The sequence below is a fragment of the Mustela erminea genome, chromosome 17 (genome assembly GCF_009829155.1).
Source record: "Mustela erminea isolate mMusErm1 chromosome 17, mMusErm1.Pri, whole genome shotgun sequence".
Classification (NCBI taxonomy): domain Eukaryota; kingdom Metazoa; phylum Chordata; class Mammalia; order Carnivora; family Mustelidae; genus Mustela; species Mustela erminea.
In genome coordinates this window covers 49,091,421-49,109,292 of record NC_045630.1, presented here as the reverse complement: position 1 = coordinate 49,109,292, position 17,872 = coordinate 49,091,421, and the positions used below count along the sequence as shown (strand labels likewise).

At 36.1% G+C, this 17,872-nt stretch overlaps 1 long non-coding RNA gene across 1 annotated transcript in view; it reads left to right on the top strand.

Moving 5' to 3' along the window:
* The window catches only part of LOC116576115, a 287,419-nt gene extending 284,547 nt beyond the window's left edge, over positions 1-2,872 (top strand). Inside the window, exon 3 of the long non-coding RNA XR_004280052.1 lies at positions 2,717-2,872. This is a non-coding gene — a long non-coding RNA (uncharacterized LOC116576115). The remainder of the gene's footprint in view (positions 1-2,716) is intronic.
* The last annotated feature ends 15,000 nt before the right edge of the window (positions 2,873-17,872 follow it).

Sequence of the window (17,872 nt, the reverse complement as noted above, 5' to 3'; positions counted from 1 at the left end):
ACAATTTTTGGAATAGTTTGTTGGGATTGATTACATGAAGTGGAGTCTGTATTATTTTGAGTTTAAAAAATGACTTTATGACTATGAGCTACCAAAATACATTCCTTTTTATGGAAACTTAAGTTGATATATCAACTTAACTTCTGACAGGCCAAATCATGTTGGGCATAATCTTTTGCTATTTACTCTAGCACAGGGAATATTTTCATAAATATTCATTCATACATATATTACATATTTTTCCTGAAAGTGTTCACTTTCAGGAACACTTTATATATGTGCTAAAAATTTAATACTAGGACTCTTTATGAAATTTGGAAAAGAATCACTCCTAATTTTATGATATTTGTACATATTTATGATAATATAGAATTTTTTATTCTATTTTAATGAATAAATTATTTTAATACCTTATCTTTTGGGTCAGAACATATTAGTGTATACATTATGTGAATTTTATTAAAAATACAAAAATCATAAGGTTTCAATATATATTGAAATTCAAATGTATATTGATATGTTTATGTTGATTACCTTGAATAATGAAGTTATATTAGAAATGGTTTTCCTTTATTATTTCAGTGTGGGTCCACAAGAATTATTTGGAAGTTTCTGTTTGTTTTGTTTTTAACTAGATCTTGGTTTGAGGCTGGAGAATTTTTCCAAACTATAAATATATCATCATTGCCTTAGAGAAACTTATAGTATAATTTTATTTGGCAATATAATGTGTAAGAATAATTGCCCTGAAATAGAACCTTCCTAGTCATTCAAAAAATCCATTAGATGAGCAGCATTTTGTTTCCAGACTATAATATATATCTTTAAAAATGCCATGAAAAAGCTGGCTTTTATAAAAAAAAAATAGGCATGATCACGTAGCATCAGAGTTCAGAACAGGCAAATTCTCAGTTTTAATATTTAGGTCATTTTTGGCTCAGGGAATTTTTAAAATTTGCATAGATAGAGCTGTTCAGAAAAAAAATATTTTTGGTTATCTAGTAAAGGCACAGATAAGAAATGAATCATGATCATGTTTTAGGTAATTTTAAATTAACTCAGTCTTTTCCTGAAAAAGGCTAATCTTTTTTTTTTTTTTTAAATTTTTAAATTTTTTATTGAAGTATAGTTAACATAGAGTATATATTATTTTCAGGTATACAATATAATGATTCAACAATTCTACACATTGGGTGCTTAAGTGTACACTTATCTGATGAATACCAAAAAATGTGTAGAATTGTTGAAAAAGGCTAATCTTAAAAAAAAATTTTAGTATGATTATTTATTTAGTTGCTGTTGAGGTAATATACACAAGATAAAATTTTGATCCTTAGGAATTAATTATATTCCTTCTAATGTGTGGTCCAGACTGACATTTTCTCTCTCCAAAACATCTTCCAAACTGAGTGCTTTTAATCAAAATATGAACTTGAATGCAGTATATAAACCAGTACATCAATACAAATACATCATTCACAGAAAAGCAAATCATGATAGAGCAAAGTTGAAGTTGGGGTGTTCTATACTTAGAAAATACGGCGTTCACATGGTCATCATTGTTACTGACCTTACGTATTCCCTGAAATTTATAGTTTATAGAATGTCTTTTCCTCTACTTAGATGTTATTTTATTAAAGAACATTATTTAGGGAATTCATGTTCTCCAAAAGTTCAGACTGGAAAAAATTAGGGGTCACAGGTTATAGATAAACTCTCTTCACAAGAATTCATGTTGAGTTTTTGTTTGTTTTTCTTTTCTCTCTCTCTCTCTCTTTTTTTTTTTCTATTTGTCATTTGGCAACTTTTCCTAATAATGTTTCTATGAAAATGGATGATAACTATGAAATAAATATTTATATGAATAAAAATATTTATATGTGATTATCGGTTACTTGTATTAAGGCTAAAAAATAAACTAGTGTGAACTGACTTATCTTCATTCTAAGAAATATTTGTTTTAATAAACTTATGCTATTCTATGAACTTTGGTCAGCAGTGTTAAAAGCATTACCCCTAGAACCCGTAGTCTCAAAAGAAAAATGCCATTATAAAAAACAATAATAGGGACGCCTGGGTGGCTCAGTTGGTTGGACGACTGCCTTCGGCTCAGGTCATGATCCCGGAGTCCCGGGATCGAGTCCCGCATCGGGCTCCCAGCTCCATGGGGAGTCTGCTTCGCTCTCTGACCTTCTCCGCTCTCTGACTTTCTCCTCGCTCATGCTCTCTCTCACGGTCTCTCTCTCAAATAAATAAATAAAATCTTTAAAAAAAAAAAAAATAAAAAAAAAAAAAAATAAAAAACAATAATAATACTAACAAGTTACATATTCATGTTCATGCCAAGAAAATTGAACAAGAAAGTAGAAATATGTGTAGGAGTAGATGAATTCAATCAACCATAAAACGAGAATTTTGAAATTCTCAAAAGAAGTAATGACATTAAATTGCTTAGAAATATGAGTCATTGGAAAAGTAGGAAGCTTTTTTTAAAGGGGGAGGTGTTTTCTGATTTTGTGTTATCTCCAAGTATAATTTTATAATATTTTATGCATCAATATGCCAAAACTCATTAAAATTTGTATTTGTATAAAATTGGATAAATGTAAAACTAGGTGCCTTTCTACTTAAGATAGACAGTTAAACAAAAGGTAAGAATTCTAAAACCTCTACTTGTGACACCAGAAAGAGCATTCCATTTTAATTTATTCATTAGTGCCTTCTCTCCTCTAACAAAGATGTGCTGAACTTCCACACTCCCGAATGGACTCCGTGGCAGGCAAGGAAAATGCAAAGACACATGATAGATTTGTTAAATATATGACCTCAAAGATCTGACACCCTTGTTGACAAACTGGGCAGGTAAAGCAAACAGTAGAAAACGCTGAATGTGATGCTGGAGATATTATTTATATGGTTTGTTGTGTGAGAAGGTCCCAACCATGGCCACTAAGAAAAGCTGACTAACAGAACTGTGGCTTGAGAGGTTGACCAGAACTTATTCGACAAGAGGGAAGAGTTAGGGAGTCTAGAGAAAGTGTGTGCTGAAGAGCATGCAGAGTGGTGGTATTGCTTAAGTATGGTTTGAGGGTGGCAGGAAATGGGACCTAGATGACTTGTGGTCAGTAAGAGGTGTCTTGGGGTGCCTGGGTGGCTCAGTCATTAAGGGTCTGCCTTCAGCTCAGGTCATGATCCCAGGATGCTGGGATCAAGCCCCACATCAGGCTCTGTGCTCAGTGGGAAGCCTGCTTCTCCCTGTACCACTCCCTCTGCTGTGTTCCCTTTCTCTCGCTGCTTCTCTCTCTCTGTCAAATAAATAAATAAATAAATAAATAAATAAATAAATAAAAAGAAAGAGCTGGCTTTTATGGCACATTAAGGATCATGGACTGGAGCCTGTGGGCTGATAGAGCTTGTTATTTATTCCCAAGTAAACTATTAGGCACAATCCAAATTCCCCGTTTCAATTTCATGCAATATAGAAACTATGAAAATTACCAACAGCTTATAAACCACTGAGGAACATGGGGAAGTGGTCTATTCAGACAGATCATCCTGGAAGTTATTGTGGAGGATAACTTTGAGGAAAATAAGACAAAAGGCAGAAAGACTAGTTTATCGAAATATCCTAAAAGTAGATCTCAACCAAGAAAGTGTTAAAATGACTGTTACTACAACTGCAGTTATTATTAACGGCTCCATTTATGTATGTCCTGTATATGCGAGGCACAGTGTTAATCGGTTTACATCTTGTCTCATTACAATGCCAAGAACAAATCTGTGAAGATGATATTTATATCCCCATTGTTAGTCCACATCCTCCACAAAGCAGACACCAAAAGGGGACCAAATGTGCAAAGATGTTCCCCCACAGGGAAGATGCCTATGTGAGAGAAAATGCTGAGTGATCTAGAAAAAGATGGAAAGTCTTCAGATTCTGTTGTCAATGTGACATACACGGAAGGAAAAGGGGACTGAAAGCTGGGTGGAAGGGATCTAGACAGCTGCAGATTCTAAAGTAGCTTTGTCAAAACTCTCAGGGAATGCTGGAACCAAAACCAGCAGTCACTGGAATCCCCTCACTCCCAGTAATAGACCTTGCTTAAGATACCTGCCCTACTCTGATGTTGGCTGGGAGCAGCCCCCAGGAGGCCTCCGAGAAAACATGGCAGAGGATTTCAGAGCATAGTGACTGAGGCCCTTGGTCAGTTATATTCCTCTGGTGGAAAGTCAGTGAGAACCATTCTTATAGTCAGAAATATAAGATACATATAATTTGTGGGACCCAGTGAAAAAAAGCTGGATGCTTTGTTAAAAAATATTAGGACTTTCAACACAGTACCAACAGAGTATTAGACCAAGTGTGGGACCCTTTGTAGCACAGATCATACGCCCACCAAGTCCACTCTGCTCATAGTACCACAGTCCCATTTACTAGAAGAGAAAGTAAATGTTAAAAAGTTTTCTCAAGTATTATAAATACAATAGTCAAGCTATGGAGACAACCATCAACGGATGAGTGGATAAAGAAGTGAATACTATTCAGCCATTAAAAAGTCTTGCCATCTGTAACAACACAGTGACCTTGAGGGCATTATGGTTTGTGAACTAAGTCAGAGGAAGACAAATACTGTATGAGCTCTCTCACATGAGGAATTTTAAAAACAAAATGAAATTAAAAAAAAAATAGTCTTATACATACAGACTATATATAGATCAGTGAGTGCCAGAGTTGGGGGGGTGGGTGTAGAGGTGAAGGTGGTCAAAAGGTGTAAACTTCCAGTTCTAAAATAAGTAAGTCCTGGGGAATAATATGCAGGATAGTGACTAATTCATAACCGTATGTTACAAATTAAAAAGTTGCCAAGAGAGTAAGTCTTAAAATTCCTCACCATGAGAAAAAAATTAAAAACTATAAACATATTGTGATGGAAACATATTGTGATGGATATTAACTGGACTTACTGTGATCATTTTGCAAAATATACAAATAACACATTTTTATGTTGTATACCTGAAACTTATGTTGTATGTCAGCTATACCTCAATTAAAAATTTGTCAAGTTTCAACAGTGAAGAGACAGTAAGTATTGTTCTCTTCCAAATTCAAATGTGTATTCAAATATTGTTTTCCTACATATATCTCAGGAATAAGGTTTTTTTGTTTGTTTGTTTGTTTTGTTTTTTAACACTTCGGCTTTTTAGATCAGTTTTAAGTCCACAGTAAAATTGAGGGGAAGGCAGAGTGATTTCCAGTATATCCCCTTCCCTCATATGTGTATAGCCTACCCCATTAGTCATGTTCTCCACCAGAGTAGTGTATTTCTTAAAATTGATGAACCTATATTGACACATTTTCACCCATAGTCTACAGTTTATATTAGGGTTCTTTATTGTTGTTGTATATTCTGATGGTTTGGATAAATGTATAAAGACATGTGTCTATCATTATAACATCATATATAATATTTTCAGTGCCCTAAAAATCCACTGTGCTCTGCCTGTGCCTCCTCTCTGCTCCCCCAACATCTGGCAACCACTGATCTTTATACTGTCTCCATAGTTTTGCCTTTTCCAGAATATCATATAGTTGGAACCATATAGTTGGTAGCTTTTTCAGATTGATTCTTTCCCTTATAATATGCATTTAAGATTCTCTGTGTCTTCCCTGGCTCATTCCTTTTTAGCAATGAATGATATTTCACTGTTTTATTTATCCATTCACTTACTGACAGGCATTTTGCTTGTTTCCAAGTTTTAGCAATTATGCCCAAAGCTACTATAAACATCAGTGGGCAGATTTCTTTGTGCATATAAGTCTTCAATTCCTTTGGGTAAATATCGAGGTGCGTGATTACTAGATCATGTGATAAAAGTAGATTTAGTTTTATAACTTCCAAAATATCTTCCAATGTGGCTATTCTATTTTGTCTCCTCAGAAGCAGTGTCTGAGAGTTTCTCTTGCTCTGCATATTTGTAAGCATTTTGCGCTGTTAGTGTTCTAGATTTTGGCCATTCTAATAGGTGTACAATTGTATCTCGTTGTTGTTTTAATTTGCATTTCTCTGATAACATATGATGTGAAACATCTTTTCAAATGCTTATTTTCCATCTGTATCTCTTCTTTGCTGAGGTGTCTGTTAAGGTCTGTGCCTCTTTTTGTCATTGAGATGTTTTCTTATTGTTGAATATTAAGAGTGTTTTGTATATTTTAGGTAATAGTCCTTTGTCAGATGTGTCTTTTGCAAATATTTTCTCATAGTCTTTGGCTTTCCTTTTCATTCTCTTGACATTCTCTTTCACAGAATAGAAGTTCTAATTTTAATTTTAATGAAGTCCAGCTTATCAATTATTTCTCTAATGGATTGAGATTTTGCTATTGTATCTAAAGAGTCCTTGATATATTCAGGGTCATCTAGATTTTCTCTGATATTATCTTCTAGGTGTTTTATAGTTTTGCATTTTGCATTCAGATATGTGATCCATTTTTAGTTAATTGAAGGGTGTAAGGTCTATATTGAGAAAATGATGACGATGATGTTTACATTTGAATGTCTGGTTGTTCCAGCACCATTTGTTGAAGAGACTGTCTTTGCTCCATTGTATTGTCTTTGCTTGTTTGTCAAAGATGAGTTGAATACACTTATGTGGACCTATTTCTTGGCTTTCTCTTGTGTTCCAATGATCTATTTGTTCTTTCACCAAACCACACTGCCTTGAAGTGGTACATTGCTTTACTGGTAAGTCTTGAAGTTGAGTGTTGTCAGTCCTCTAACTATTCTCCTTCAGGACTGAGTGGACTCTGACTGAGTCTTTCACCTCTCCATATAGACTTTAGAATCAGTTTGTTAATATCCACAGATAACTTGCTGGGATTTTGTTTGGGATTGCATTGAATCTATAGATCAAGTTGGGAAGAACTGACATCTTGACAATATTGATTCTTCTACCCATGAACCACGGAATAAGGATTAGTTCTAAAAAGGTATGATAGATTACAGAGTCCATAGGAATAGAAATTGGCTGGACTGATGAATAATGTGATAGGTTGAGTGGTTTTTTGTAAAGAATGTGACATGAGATTCTTGCTTAACATAAATTGGTACCTATAGTAGAGACAGATAATTCAGGAAGAGAAATAGGTTTGAGGCATAGATCCTGAGAACATTTTTGGACATGCTGATTTGGAAGTGCAGTGGGACATCTAATTGAAGATTTGAAGGACATAGCTGTGGGCATGAATCAGAAGTTTGGGTGAGAGTCCTGGGCAGAAATGAAAAATGTGTATTGTCAGCACATTATCAGTTTATTGACCCAACTGAAATCAGTGATGCACAAACTCAAAGGTTTCATTTTTATCCAATTACTGCTTTTGAGAAAGAAAAGAAGTAGCCCCTCAGCTGTCAACTGAGAGCTGACCTTGCAGTAACAGCTAGGCCATAGAATTCCTCTGCTGAACAAAACCATTTCACAGAACACCAATATCAGGCAAGGTCATTCTGTGACAGTGATGGAGTGAGACAAAAACAAGACCCTTCTGTAATCATGACTGAGCACAGATAAATGCAACAACACTGTTCATACCACAAAAATGACCAAACATCCCCCTCTCCAGGCTAATTTGAATGCCTACTTCTTTCCTATTGATGTGGACTTTTGCCCTGTTCTACAAGCTCTCCTAGTTAAAAGATCCCCAATCACAATTCATTCTGAATGACATTATCGAATTTGGAGCTGCACCATGGTGTTCTGGATGTGTGAAGCATTTACTGGTGGTACACACTGCAGCTTCATGCTCTTTAAAAAATAGATATATATTTTTAAGATTTTATTTATTTGAGAGAAAGACAGAGTATGGGCAGTGGGGGGAGGAGCAGAGGGAGAGGGACAAGGAGGCCACTCCCCTGGGTAGAAAGCCTGTGTGGGACTCATTCCCAGGATCCTGAGATCATGACCTGAGCCAAAGGCAGAAACCCAACCAACTGAGCCACCCAGGCGCCCTGCAGCTTCATGTCTTAGGGATGTCATTGCTATCAAATCCTACTGTTCTGTGGGGTTTCAATAATATACTAAAGTTGCAGTTACCTTTCCTTTGCCTAAAATAAATTCCTTGGTGGGCCAAATGTAGGAATGTATACTTTACTGATTCAAGTCTTATCCATTCTAACACGAGTCCTTCATTGCTTACTCTCCCTACTCAAAAAAAATGTCAGCTCAGCTGAGCTGTTCCATAAGAAGCAGGGTATGGGATGCTAACATTCCTTTCTTGCTCTAATCCCTGATATCTCTGTGTTCTTTGATACACCAGATTTCTGAGAATGGAGCTCCCTTCTTGATATTAATAGTGATGGAAGGAAAGTGTGTATTTTCACCATGTGGGCATGTGGGTAAAGGAAAGGTTAAATGCATCAGCATCATACCTTAACTCATCCGTCCAGTAGAGAAGTCACTAGCCATATGTGGCTATTTGAATTTATCCAAAACTAAGTAAATTTTAAAAGTTCAATTACTCAATTCCAGTAGCTATATTTCAAATGCTCAATAGCCATTTGTGGCTGGTAGAATTAGATAGCTCAAATATGGAACTTTCCATCATGATAGAAAATTCTATTAGACAGACTGCCATAGAGAAGAAGACGCAGACTGGTTGAATAGAATAGAATGGTAGAACAGATTTATTAATTTATTCATTTTCAATTGCTGTGTAACAAATTACCACAACTTAAGAAGTTGTATCAGCACATATTATCCCACAGTTTCTGTGGTTCAGGAGCCTGGGCATGGTTTATTTGGAGTCTCTCCTCAGGGTCTCACAGACTGTAGTCAAGATGTTGATCAAGCTGTGTTCTCATCTAGAATTTGGGATCCTCCTTCAGACTCATTCACATGGTTGGCAGCATTCAGTTCCTTGTAGTAATATGACTGAGGCTCCTACTTTCTTTCTAGCTGTCAGGCAAAAGCTGCTCTCAGCTCTTAGAATCCACCTGCCCTCCCTCCCCCATGGTTCCACAGAGAGTTCATGACATAGCTACTGCATTCTTCCAGGGTAGTAGGAGTATGTTTAACTGACTTTTTGCTGTATGAGCAGCCAGAGAAAATATCTTACTTGTAAAGGTCTCACTTGATTAGATTAGACCCAAAATAATCCCCCCTTCTTTTTTTAAAAGATTTTATTTATTTATTTGACAGAGAGAGACAGATCACAAGTAGGCAGAGTAGCAGGCAGAGAGAGAGGGGAAGCAGGCTCCCTGCTGAGTAGAGAGCCCGATGTGGGGCTCGATCCCAGGACCCTGAGATCATGACCTGAGCCGGAGGCAAAGGCTTAACCCACTGAGTCACCCAGGTGCCCCAATAATCTCCTTTTTTTGACAGGTAACATAATGAGTTATGAAAACAGTATCTGGTCTTTATAGGCTTCATCCAGTTAGTGGAATCATATAGTGTTACACCAGGAGAAAGTTATCTTAGGGATCAGCTTAGAATATTGCCTGCCAGAACTAGCCTTTTCATTCTTGAAGGGGTATCTTACCCACAAAGCACTGCAGGTTATATGAAATCATCGACACATTTTATTTCAGATTTAGAATCCATTTATCAGATTCATAAAGGGAATCCTCTCTCTAACAACCACACAAAAGTGGTTGAGATCAAGCAGAGAGATTGCCTAACATTAGATGAGCATAAAGAAAGAAAAAGTAATCCGGAAGGTCAGCAAATATTTAAGGGATGGGTGGAGGTAGTGGAATAAAGGAAAGGTAGTTGTATAATCTGGAGAGAAATGAAGAGAATATTTCTCTGTCATGTCAACAGAGCCAGAGGAATGAGAAATATTAAGACTGACAACTACAACATGGTAAAATACAGGAGAAAGTTTTGGTTTTAATGAGAACCACTGATATGTCAATGAGTTAGATGGTGGCAAGTATAATAGATTGATGGAGGCAAGGTTTATTAGAAAAAAAAGAATTAAGGACAAATACATACAATTGCTATTTGAATGAAGGTGTTGTAGGAGATGTGGAAAACAAGGTCAAAATATCTTAGATTTGTTTTGCATTATATTTTTGCTGCTTGTTTATTTCTAGTATGAGAAAGACTTGAGGTTATTTGTAGGCATTAGGAAAGGAGCCAGTACATAATTAAGAGGTTTGGAAAAAAAAAATTTAATGTATGAGAGACAAAAAAGTAATTGATAGAATAGAAATCTAGAAGAGAAGAATAAAGGTGGAATGAAGGATCAAAGTGTGAATAAAAATCATCCTGGACTGCATGAAGAAAGGACATAAAAATGGGGCAGAGATACAAATAGATGCATGTGTAAAGTGAGTGGGCAAGATATCAAAGGAGAATATATTAGATGCATTTAGATTTCTAAGTGGAACAAATTCAGAGAGACTATCATTTATTGAGAGTAAGACTTAGAGGCATTGAGTAAGGAACTTATTAACCTGATAAAAACTGGGAAAATGCACTGTAACCATGAGATGATCAAAGCTACATAAAGGAATGACAGAAGGGATACACATGCAGTCGAAGCAAGGTCAGGTTTTTTGTTGGCATCATGTTAACACAAGTATGTAACTTTCCACAGCAACAGTTAATCATATATAAAAACAGTGTAGTTATGTACACAGGAGCTCAACTGTATTGAGAGAGGGTTTACATTTTGCTAGTTTTTTCAGGATTAAATAGATTTGGATTTGGAGAATAGGTAGGTGACCCAGAGTGGGGATAGCAAAGACCAGGATCAAAAAAAGAGGCGAGACCAAGACTCTAGAAATATAGTGTCAGAAAGATTGTGTTAGACAGAATTAGAAAGATGGGGCAAAAGTTGGATGTAAAGAGACAACCTTGGATGTATCAAAAATAAGGGCAGTATTTAATTTTGTTACTGTAGTTTTTGTTGAGGAATTTTATGTAGTTTTGCTTACTGTATCTGTGATCCTTAGCAAGTTTTTATTTTTAGTTAAGTAGCAATCCAGTTTCTTTTCTAATATGCCTAAAAATGTGAAGAACTACTAAAATTCAGTAAAATGCTTGCAAAAGAATTGAGGTAATTTGTAATTCTCTGCTTCAGTATGACCTTAGACACACAGAAACAATGAGATAAAACGTGCAAAGATAATAGTGTTTCTTTGTTAAATCAATACAAATAAAGAGTGTGAAAAAAGTGCCATTTTGTGATGACACAGTGTGATTTTTTTCATGAAGTACTGGGCCATGCTGTTAGTTTCTCAGTTCTCAGTTATGGAAAGGAGGAGCCTGACAGTTTGAGTGAGTTAGCAAGGGTCTGAAATCGCTAAATGCCCTCTTTTCTCTGTACAGTTAATGTCTTTCAAACACTATAAACTTGTGTTCTATTTAGGATGATTATTACTGTTTCAATGGAAACTCATAAAAACAGTATATTTAGAAAATAAATATACTCCAATAAAAAAAACCACTATTAAAATATGTTAAGAGTAACAAATTCTGATCCTAAATTGACAGTATCATATTGAGAAAGCATATTAATTCATTGTCTTAAAAGACACTTTTATGGAAATTTCTAATGAAAAGCAAAACAACTATATTTCATCTTGACTGTGGGAGCTCCATAAATGATAGTTACTTTGTATTTCAATGAACTGGTGTTAAAGGTTAACAACAACAAAGAAATTGTTTGGAAGAAAAAAATAATAATTTGGTCTGTGGAATAATGTAAGAATCTATTTCTGATATGAAAAGGAAGACCACTCTTATTCAAAAACACATTAAGCTTAATTTTGCACATTTTCTAAGTCAAGACATACTTAACTTTTGCATAATGAAGACACATTTTGTTTGCAGTTATAGTAAACTGTCTTTCTGCCAATGTCACTAATTTTTGAATAAAATATGATTATTTTTCTAATGTCCCATATTTTATAAACACATAATAAATCATTGTTCAAAGTAAAATGCAACTGACAGATTTACTTTATATTCAAAAAGGATATATAGTGTTGACTTTTAAAATATGCAAAAATATGTATATAAATATTCTTTTCTACATATGTTTATTTAATGATAAGAGAATATTTCTCCAGAATGGAATGAACATAACAAACAACTGAAATCTGCAGCAGGATTCCACACTGTAGCACAATTGGTATGAGGGTTTTGCTTAAAAGGAAAAAAAAATAGTATATTTTAATTTATTTTCTTGAAATGGCATTTGTGGTGTTATAGTAAGAAATATATTTAGTATCCCTCCCATTTCTGGTACAGAGCTCCTAAAACCCCCAAATTTTCTCAAGTGTTGAGAGAAACAAAGGTATCCTTTGTTATGTTAATGAAGTAAATTTTTGATCCCACCTAAGGGAGGGGCTGATTGCCAGGAGAACCAATGGGGTTCTCCTTATACACGGAGGCCCAATAAAGAAATTGAGACTTACAGAAATGACCAAGGTATCAGTTTCTACACTTTTTAGATGAAGAGGCAATACTGAGGAATTGACAGAATAAAGAAAACAGGTTATTTGGGAACTTTAATTGGTAAGGAATTGTATGTAGAATTTGGGCAGAGGTAGTGAATTAAGGAAAAAAAGGAGCAAGGTTTGTTTCTATAGCTTTCTCACCTTTAAAATTCTTTATCTCTGGTGATAAGGATGTCTTAATCCAGGGCGGGTACCTTTATTATGGGAGATTTATTTCCTGCTTTCAGAGGGACCTGCTATTTCTCAAGTAACTTTTATTTCAAATAATCAATTTGCCAAAGTGGCACATTTTGAGGTGGCCTGCCCTTGTCCCCTGCAGAATCTGATTTATAGCCACTTGGTCAAAAGTACAGGTAACAGTCTGGGCTTTTGACTGGCATCTGAAGTTGGGGGAGTCTCATAGGACTGAACTTTTGCCCATGGAATCTGATGCTATCTGTGGTTAGATAGTGACAAGACAACAAAAGCAGAGCTGAGGGCAGAAGGCAAACTGACACGCAACACACCCCATCCCCTCAGGCACTCCTGACTGCCCCAGAACAAAGGAAGAAAAAAGCCAGTGGTCAGCTGATAAAGATCACAGTCACTAAGGACTTGAAACTCCATCAGTTTGTTACTGTCTTAATTATTTACAGGAAAAACATGGTCTTAATAGCCAGACCTCCAGAAACCTACAGACTCCATTTCCTGGAGCCCTAATATCACCCTCCCTTCCATAGGATAGAAAACTTTATATAATCAATCACCCCTCCAACTTACAATGCAGCTTTTTCTGCCTGTGGGTCCTGTTCCTGTGCTTTAGTAAAATCACCTTTTTTTGCACTGAAAACAACTCAAGAATTCTTTCTTGACCTTTGGGGTTGGTGATCCCACATTAGATAGTGTCAGAATTATTTGTCGATGTGGGGGGAAACCCTCTCTTCCATGTTGGACATTAGGTCCAAGAACCTAATTTAGCATTGTATTACAGAGTGACTAAATTTAAAATACTCCTCCTCAAATGTTCGCAATTAAAAAAAAAAAAAACTGTATAAGAGTGTTGCAATTTTGTAAAGAAACAAAACTTTACTGCCTTAAAGCTCTAGTTCAATACAAAAGACATTTGTTTTCATCCTTTTTTAAAAATTTATTTTTATTTTGGTACTCTTGATACCACCATTACAGGGAATATCAAACTCCCCTTTTATGGCAATTTTTAGACAGATTCTTTTGAACACTGTATGAAAGATAAAAAATTTTTTCAGAATATCTTACTTCCCTCTCAATACCAAACAATTCATGCAAAACCTTTTGCTGGTTGCCATTTAGACTTTAAATACCATATTAAGTCTGCATTTCTTGATAAATCAAATTTTAAGTGTCTTGACCATTCCAGGTAAAGGAAAGTAGTGCTGATGAAGGGTAGCTGGAAGGCAGGCAGGCAGGGGCCAAGCCCCCACCCTCTTCCTCTACTTTAAAAGCATTTTATTCTACCCTGGAAGGAGCCTTCCACCTTTCCCATACTGTTAGGACCTACTCATCAAGAGGTTTTCATTAAACTGTCCCTACTCCCCTTCCCCCAGGGGATTCACTTAAAACAAGTCCCGGAAACCAGCCCCAGGTAACAAAGCCCAGATACAAGGGTGGGTCAGGCCAGGTGGAGACATCCCATCAGTGGGGGGATGCATACTGTCTCTGGTTACGAAGCAGTAACCCTGGGCCCCTGGGAGCCTTTTGGGTGCCAATCCAAACCAAGGTGATAGGCTGGGTCAAATGTCTACTAGGGTAAATTGTAACTCAGTTGGTCACCTAGCATCACTGTGGAGTTTCCTATGTGTTACAATCTCATTGGCCACTTGTGCGTGGCCAGGCCTGACCACATGGCCTTTGCCCTTAAAAGCTAGACTGTGAAATAGAGAAGGGTCGCCCTCTCTTGGAAGAGGTGTGTCCCTGAAAGTTCCGTTAGATTCTTGATGCTTGGCATGAAATAAAGCTTTGCTTGACCTTTGCTTTATATCAGTCTCGCTCCTTTAATCACAGACCCATTAATTGGGGCATAACAATATGACAGTCGACAAAAACCTGTTTGATTGGAGGACAGGAGCAGGGAGGATTAATCAGATTAAAACAGCTCACCAACAAGACCCTAAAAACCCCTAGACTGAGAAACTCTGGTGGCAACCCTATTGGGTCCCTTCCCTCCTTGGGAGCTTTGTGCTATCATTTTACTATCGCTCAGTAAGTATTGCTTTGCTGCCCACCACTCTGTGTGGTCTACCTCTCCATTTGAACTGGTGTGACCAAGAACCAGGGCCACTGATGGAAAAAAATCTTGCAACAGTGCCTCTCTATAGGTTTTTCCCACTCATTTCTTCCAGTCTCCTAATTCTGTCATCTATATATTTTCACCTGTATTTTCACTCTTAAATTCACAAAGTTTACATTTTTAAAATATTGTCTTCTGTACTATAGCTTATACTTCTGTAATATCTACAGTTTGATCCTATAAATTTAAAAATAAGTATTAATAATGTAACATATTTCTGACAGTAGATAGAGGTAGAATGATTGACCCATAGAGAAAACTTATTCTAATACATATATTTCCGTGGAACAAAGAATTCTACAGAAAGAAGTGGTCTTTGAATACTGGACACATTTATGCATCAGTACAACAAAAGGCAGTCAATCATCACATTGAAGTAGACATTAGACTCTGACCTCAGTCTATGTAATGCACCATTTAATACAACAGAAGATAAATAAAATAGAAACTGAACAAATATTTGTAAGCTAAAATTAAACACTCTGGAAGAAAAGTGTCACAATGATTTGAGAGCCTTTAGGGCATGAAATTTGTGATTCAAGGCAGGATTATTAAAAGAAAAAAAAAATGTCCCTTCTATTTACTTTGCGTTGCCGTGACTGAGTTACCAGGACAGCAGTCCCCGTTCTGTCACTGGGAGAGACTGTCAAGCTCAGCTACCCAGAGGAGCGGGGATTTCTGCTCATTTTCTAGGGTGGAACTTCAGTTTGCCATGGACCTTGTGTTGCCAGGCATTGGGCAACTGGCTTTCTCAGACAATTACTGTGAACAGTTACTGACCAAATCCAGTGAGCAACCGGTGCATTCTTTTCAGTCTTAAAAGCTGTTCTTGTGCTATAGAACAATAGAGAGTGCTATGGTCTGAATGTTTGTGTCCCCCCAAAATTCACATTTCAGAATCCTAATGTGTTCACCCAAAGTAATGGTGTTCGGAGATGGAGCCTTTGGGAGCTTGAAGAGTGGAGCCCTCATAAATGGAATTAGGTTTTTGGTTTTTTTTGTAAGAGTTATTTATTCCTATTTAGAGAGAGAATGTGAGCTGGGGGAGGAGCAGAGAGGAAGAATCTCCAATAAACTCCACACTGAGCACAGAGTCCAAAACCGGGCTTGATCTAACCACCCATGGTGAGATCATGACCTGAGCTGAAATCAAGAATCAGAGGCTTCACCAACAGCCTGAGCCATGCAGGTGCCCAGGAATTAGTGATCTTATACAGGAGAACCACGAGGCTTCCTGGTCCCCCGCAACCCAAAAAAGATCTCTGACCAGAACCCCACCCTCCCTAACGAGATGTTAGCTTTTTGCACAAAGTGAAGCATGTTGACAGTAAGGAGCACTATCAGAGCTCCTCACCCACAGTATAAGGGCCTTACTTTCCTGGGGTACTTACAGATAAATACTTTAATTAATAAATTTAATTGATTAAGAATCATTAGCAATGAGTCAGAGAAAGAGGAATACTATATAATTTCACACATGTGGGATTTAAGAAACAAAACAACTGTCATGGGGGAAGAAAAAAGAGAATGGCAAACCAAGAAACAGATTTTTAACTGTAGAGAACAAGCTGGTGGTTACCAGAGGGGAGGGGCTGGGTAGGGGCATGGGTGAAACAGGTGATAGGAATTAAGGAGGGCACTTGTTGTGATGAGCACTGGGTGTTGTATGGAAGTGTTGAATTGCTGTATTGTATACCTGAAACTAAATTACACTGTATGCTAACCAGAATTTAAATAAAAACTTAAAAAAAAAAGTAGCACATTCAACTAACCAGGATATATATCTCTCTATACTACTAATGGGCTTGGTTTGGATACCTGTCATTGTCATTGTGAAATTCATGGTTGTCTTTCATTAACAATCTCAATTTTTAAAATTAGAATTTACTTTTTTAATACTGAATATTTTGTATAATGCATAAATGATTAAGAATAAGAAGAAAATATCCACTTATTTACCATTCACTTTAAGAAATAATGCATGATAAAATTCACCTTTCTTCCTGAGAAATAACCCCCAACAAGATACTTGGTGCTTTATTATTATTGTGCATTTCTATGCACAGCAACTATATAAATTTTAACTAAACAATATATAGTATTTTGCATGCTTTAGTGAATAACAGTGCCTTTAAAAATCGATAGTAGTTTCCTTTATTTATTTACTTTATTTATTGATATTTTTTAGTCTCTGCCACAATTTGAGATAAGTTTGAAACATGCTATTTCTATTCTCCTTTAAATTTTGTCTATCTCTGTATATTGCCTTTTCTATGTTCATAGAACTTTCATGACATTTTTTCCATTGGTGGCACCTTTTATTAATAGCCAAATTTATGGAAAATCTGGCAGTTCTTATTTATGATCATATGCTAGCTAGATGAGAAAATGAGGATTTCAGAAGCTCTGTAACTTGCCAAGTCTCACAACTAGTAAATGATGCAATTGGGACTCGTGCTTAGATGTCTCTGCTTAAAATATCTTACACTGCACTGGTGTTCTGCAGCTTCTTAGTATATTATAATTATTTATGTATCACTCTTTTTAGCTTTCTGTGTTTTTTTAGAAGGACTGGGATTTTAGACAACTTTATACAGGTCTGTTGGATGTTGCTTTTCCTTGAATAGAAACTTCATTATTGTTACTTCCTTTCACCTGTTAATCACTTGAATGAATGGCCTTTTCATGCTTTCTTGTTCAAAGGCTAAAGAGACTTAATAGTACTATTAATCAGAATAGGACAGTCAAGTCACTCAAGAGTCCAACCTTGCTTGCCTGTGGACGTAAATTTGTGTGGTCTGATTTGAACTGACAGATCCTAAATATGAGTCTCAGTATTTGGAATGAGAGAAAAACTGCACAAGTATTTGAAGATCCATGTATAAATTTCAGGTATAAAACGTAAGAATCAGTCTTTAAAAATAATAAGAAAAGTTTTATCAACAAGAAAAAAGTAATGAAAATCCATATACAAATAGGCCATACACTGAGTCTATGTGATTAAAACAGTTCAGAATGTAGGAGCACCACATCTAGAATCTGGAGTGAAATTATTCAACCAAAAGTCAACAAGGAGTAATTTAAAACTCTGTCTTCCAGAGCAGGGCTG